Genomic DNA, 6,149 nt, shown 5'->3' on the forward strand with positions numbered 1-6,149 from the left:
TAGAAAAACATTCCATAGTGCTCTGCACTACTGCAGCAGTGTGTGAAGAATTAGGGTTATGATGTGGCATGACAAAAAGGAGGCAGTAGGATTATAGCACAAAACCCTTAACCTTCAATGCCACTGCAAGGTTTCCTTTTTGACAATGACAGGAAAGAACTGAACAAACTATAGAAACAGACCTGATTTCCTGTTCTGAGAAGTGGTTCCTTTTTGTGGTTCAGAGGAGTCGTTTCGTGGGAAAGCTTGCACAGCTGCTGCCTCTGATCTCTGTTCTGGAGATAAATGTTGTACTTCATGTCCAGGGCTGGCAACCCACCACCTTTCACCAGCCTTAAATTCACAAATAACGTGTTTAAAATTAATAATCAGAGAGAGATCTTTCTCTCACTGAAACATATAAAATCATTCATATCAAATGTTAAGAAACATTTAATAAGGAATTGTAAATATAGGGGGCACTCCAGGTTCACTATACATGAGTTCATTATACATTAAAGCAAGAAGGCAAAGTGTCCACTAGATAGCACTAAAGCACTGTAGAAGTAAACAGCAGTTTTCCTATGGGACTAGGTTACTAGCACCACTATTATTAAGGTTGAAACTAAATTGCTAACAGCAACAGCCGTTTCTTTCCAAATGTCCAAAAAGCTACATACTAATGTGGATTGTCTTGAAAAGTAGTGTATTATGTGGGGGTGTCAGCGAGGGACAGTGATCCAAACATGAGGTTGTTCATGTAAGAGGCTCCCAAGATCCAGCTTCCCTAGAAATATAATGATCTGTCAACCTTTTGCAGTTCTTAGATCTTTTTTATGCATATCTGGAGTTCAAACAATACCCTTCCACATGCTGAATCACCCATAGGGATTGAAATTCAACCAGTGCTGAGCACCCACTGTCCTCTGGAGGATCAACATTTAACATGTTATTTGGGGCTAAGGTTGGCTCAACAATTTGTCTTGACCAGCCAAAAAATGTCCTTTTTGTATTACTGGCCTGTTTGCAAGTTGCCTCACACCACATTAAGCGGGTGGTCTGAGGAGACTTTTTGTGGCTATTGAACTTGAGTAGCCACCATATAATATATCAGCAAGCACTGACGGCTGTGTAAAACTGACACTATGTAAAACTGATGGAGACTTGTATATGCCATGAATAATACATATATTTTCTTAATTCATGTTTAAAATAATAAATAAGTATAAGTATTGAGATGATGTAATCATTTGCAGGAGTTATCAGTATGTAAAACTATATATTTGAGTTTCTCCTTTAATTATACATGTACATCTTGCAAGCCTTCATAAAGAGGTACTGTTACTCAAATAGGTTTCTATTTTTCAACCATGAACCTCTGTGTCATTAAAAATTTTTATCTTGTCCCATGTCTGAAATCTGTGGTGAGGCTAACATTTGTTTTAATGAAACCCCAACTTTATAAAGACCTGGGATTCCCCTTGAGATTTGATAATATTGGGATTTATCTGATTTTTCCAGCTCTCATCCTTGTTTAATATGGAAGTTCAGAAGATTGGTAGTTCAGAGGATCAGTAAATAACATTAACACATGAGATTACAGCTAATGGGATATTTTCAAACTCTCTAAGGAAACCAGATTGTTGATTTTGGCCAAACTTCCCTTTTCTTCCCCATTTTTCCATAATGTGTGAGACTCTGGGCAGGAAGGTGATATTGTCTGGGGCAGATTATGTTCTTGTCTATCCTCCCAGTTGAAGGTATACTCCCAGCAGGCTCCACTGAATTGCAGAAGAAAATGTGTCTGTGTAGGTGGTGTTGGCATGAGAGCTTTGGTTTCTTCAACAATATGTTGGTGTTCTAGGAAAGAGGATGGTTTCCCAAATCTAACAAAGATTGGGAAAGATGTCTTTGGACACTGTCTGGCTAACCTGGTGAAGAGAGATTTCAACTAGGTCCTATGGGAGAATAAGAAAGATGATAAAGGTTGGAGTACAAGTCACATGAGGAGAGGTTGGAGAAACTGAATATGTTTGGTTTGGAGAAAAGAAAAGAGAGCCACAATATAACAGTGTTCAGATATTTGAAAAGCTACAATAAGAGGAGTAGCACCTGTTCAGTAGCACCTGTTCTTCCTTCCCACAGACAGCAGACAGATTAAATCTCAGAAAAAGACCAATTTACTGTTAAAACAATGGGTCAATGGAACAAGCAGCTTAGGCAAGTTGTAGAATCTCCTTCTCTGGAAGTTTTCAAGAGAGGCCAGGTAGGCATTTATCTTTGATCAAGGAACCCTATGATTCTGTGTGATATGAATTCTTCCATAATATAAAGTGACCCCCTGCATTATCACACATTCAGACATACAGCATGAAGACAATGTCATGATGCTGCTTTGCAAGGCATACAACCAATTCTATAAGAGATTACGTGCCAAATCCTTAGCCAAATCCTCAGCAGCACAGTTCCACTGAAGTCAATTGTTCTGCACCGATTTGTACCAACCAAGGACACGGCTCAGTGAGCATAGGGTAAACGGTAGGTTTGGGTAGTTAGTAAAGATACCACTAATTTTAAAAACAAATTAAAATAAGTTAATTTTCCCCTGAAAGTGTTCACAATGCACTTTCCCTTACAATATAGCAGGGATAGGCAACCCCTGACACACGTGCCAATTAATGGCACATGGAGACATTTTCCTTGGCATGCCAGGAGGTATGCAAGGAAATTGTTTTAAAAAAAAGTGTTTTTAAGTTGCTGCTTCAGACTCTCCAGAGCAGCCACAGGTCCCAGTGCTGCGGCAGGCACCAGGGGCAGAGTCAGAAGAGCACAGGGAGGGACGCTGTCCCTGGGCTGTGCCCTCTAGCCCAGTCCGTTCCCTGGAGGGGAGCTGTGGGTAGGCGAGGTCAGGGCCTGGGCAGGCACTGTGGAGGGCTGCTGGAAGCCCCCTGAGCCTGGTGTGCTGCCCCAGCCACGCAGCATCCTCTGGTGGATATGGCGGTTGTGGCCCATCCCCACGGAGCTGCGTGGGCTGGGCAGGGCCCCACTTCAGATGCCACTGGGCGCCCCCACCCGCCCATCTTGGCCTCAGTCTGCGGAGCCCCAGGGCAGCCCCTGCTTCCCACCCAGCTCCCGCTCTCCTCCTGGTGCCACCTTCCCAAGGGCCCAGCTGGGCCAGCCTGCCCATGGCATCTCCCCCTGCACTGCCTGGACGCTGCCCTGAGCACCTGGGCCGGGAACTCAGTACCCTGATGCTGTCCCACCGGGGTAGGATGGGGCGTCTGTCTGCCCGAGCCCTGGCCAGGCCCTTCCTCCCAGTCCTGGGCCCGGGCTTCTCCTGCTCCTGGACTGTGCCCTGGCAGCTGCTGCTGGAGTGTTGCTGCCTCCTTCCTCTGGACGCTGCTCTGGACCAGTGGGCCTGAGCTGCTGCTGGTAGCGGTGGGAGACATGGGTGGTGAGGGACACACCTTCTTTCTGTCTTTCCTTTTTTTCTCTTTCTCTTTTCTTTTCTTCTTTTTCTTCTCTTCTGTCTCCTTTTTTTCTCTCTTCACTTATTTCTCACTCTCCTCTTTGCCTTCTTTTTCTTGCTTTACCTCTTTCTGTTGCTTCTCTCTCTCTTCCCCTCTTTTTCCTCTTCTTTTCTCTGTCATCGCAACTTGCTTAACAAAAAAGAATACACAAGAACAAAGGCAGTATATAGTTTTATTTACTGTCACCAGGTTTAGAATTTTTAGAAAGCCTTGTATTTAGTCTAAAAAAGCAATATTTATGATTATTAACTATATTAATATGCAGTGTATCTTGCCATGTACCCCCCACCCTGGTTTTGTTTTTCTGGCATGCCAGCAGTCTGGCACCTTACAAGGCAGACATTACAGTTTTTTCAGCACTCCAGCCAAAAATGTTGCCTACCCCTGCACTACAGTATCTCTACTACCATTACATTCAAACTGCTGGTTTGTAATAATTTGAGTTGGAAATAACAGGCAGTCAGAGGGCACAGATCTATTGGCATGTTCCTGAGCAGAGACGCATTGTGCAGTGCAATTTGGTTTTTCTTACAACTTTTCCTGCCCTACACAATGTGTGTAGGGCAGGGGTGCTCAACCCCTAGCCCACAGGATAGCTCTGGCCTATGAAGCCATATCATCCAGCCCACATGGGCTCCTCACTTGTCTGCAAATTTGGTGTTCAGGAGTGCTGGCAGTGTTAATTGCTACTCCCTTGATACCAAATTTCCAGACCCCTGGGGGAGCCCTGCAGGTTGGATAATGTGACTCTGAGCATTATGTTGCTCCAGTGCACAGCTGGATCCAGGCATGTGCAGCTGGATCTGGGCGTGCAGGGTCTTACCCATGAACTGATCCTGTGCAGGATCCAGCCCATGGACCAACCCTGCACCAATCATTTGGCCACTGGTTGGGCACTATTGTCTCAAGGTATTAAAGAACAAATGAAAAAGCAGCCATTAGCAGACAAGTTTTGTCTCATAACATTTTTAGTGTGGTCACTCTGTATACAATTGGAAAGAACCAGTTAATAGCATCAGACCATGAGAGGGTGCTGGAGTCCACACAATATCATTTAGTCAGAGCTGGCTGCTCCCTTGTAAAACATGAAAGAGAAATTTGCGGTTTTCAGTGCTGGTAGGTACAATAAAATAAATCTGAGGAGATGAAAAAGGCCACCTGTTCTATCATGCTTTATAAAATTTGTACCCTTTCCCAGTTATTGTTCTCAGAACATTTTTTCCCATGATTGTTCTCTTCATTCATTCCCTGGGGGTGCAATCTCTTTAAAGACTCTTGCACTAGATGCTTAGGTTGCAAAGTCAAGCACTTGAAAATTAGGATAAAATTGTATGAAAAACCATACCTTTGACATTTCCTGACTTCTGAAAGCTTGACTCTGCAACCTAAATAATATTATTTTAGGATACTTTCTGTATCTAATTTCCTATTCTGTTAAGGAAAAAGGGAAAAGCAAATGCTATTATGGATAATGGTAACAACCTTCCTTCTGCAAGACCTTAGGATTTGACTCTGCACTTTCAGCAGATATCAACTTCTTGAATTACAGGACTATGTTAGTTGACCACAGCAGAAGGCTATTATTATACTAGGAGATGGACTGTGGGTGCAGGTGCTGGGTGTGTGGTGGTTAAAATGAATCCAGTCCATTTCACTCTCTTGTCTATGGGAAGTAGAAGACCCTGCCCATGTAGTACTTCCAGAGATGATTGAAACAGGTTACTGGGGAAATGTGCTGTGTCCAGAAGATTATGGGGAAGAGGATTATCGGGGGCTGGACTCAATGACCTCCCGAGGTCCCTTCCAGCCCTAAAGTCTATGAAAGCTCTGCCTAGATGTTTGCACCCCTTCAGGAACTGGCGGACTTGTTCTCATGTCTGGTGCCCTCAAAGCAGGGCTGGGATCCTAGGCCCCTGTACTAGATCCAGCTGCTGAAGCAAGAGTCTACTGCTACAGCTAGTACACTGGCTTCCAGGTTTTCCTGGACTGGTGCTGCTTTGGTGGCCATGTGGGGCCTCCATCATTAAAATGTTCATAGTCAGTTATTATTTTGGCATACTGCCAAAACTTCCTGGAGCAGCAGAAGGGAGTAAAGGAAAATGCTGATTCTTATCTGCTCATTAGTCAGCTAAACATCAGTGTGATATAATGGGACAAAAAGGCACTTACTTAGCATAAGAGCTTCCCCTATGCTGAATTTCAGTGGACTGCTTTATAAGATAGCGGTGATGAAAACTTCTCAAACACAAAAAATTATCGGTGGGTAGGTATTAGGCAACCTAAGTATGTAGAACAACAATTCTATAATATAGTACAGGTATGAAAGCAAATTTTTCATCTGACATTTAGTTTCTCCTGGGAGAGTCACTGAGTATACACCATGAGTGCAAAGATGTTCAGGATTTTTCTCCCAGAGCAAAAATGGCTGCTCAGAGAAAAGTAATCCAAGAATAACCAAGGTTAAATCACTTCTGGAAGAGTTTATCCTGAGACAGTGAGTAACTGTACACATTCTCTTGTGGGAGAAGCCACAGAACAACCCATCATCCCAGGGTGCTTTGCTCCTGTCCTCTCCAACCAGGAGACATTGTGGGCATTTATAGATGTACTCCAGGAAGCGGGGGGGGGGGGGGGGGGGGG

At 43.9% G+C, this 6,149-nt stretch overlaps 1 long non-coding RNA gene across 1 annotated transcript in view; it reads right to left on the reverse strand.

Annotated features, from left to right (window-relative positions):
- Positions 1-205: 205 nt before the first annotated feature.
- LOC109300714 overlaps positions 206-6,149 on the reverse strand; it is a 105,887-nt gene continuing 99,943 nt past the window's right edge. The window contains exon 5 of the long non-coding RNA XR_002098307.1: positions 206-333. This is a non-coding gene — a long non-coding RNA (uncharacterized LOC109300714). The remainder of the gene's footprint in view (positions 334-6,149) is intronic.

Source organism: Gavialis gangeticus, unplaced genomic scaffold (assembly GCF_001723915.1).
Source record: "Gavialis gangeticus isolate Ggan-Ray unplaced genomic scaffold, GavGan_comp1, whole genome shotgun sequence".
Taxonomy (NCBI): Eukaryota; Metazoa; Chordata; order Crocodylia; family Gavialidae; genus Gavialis; species Gavialis gangeticus.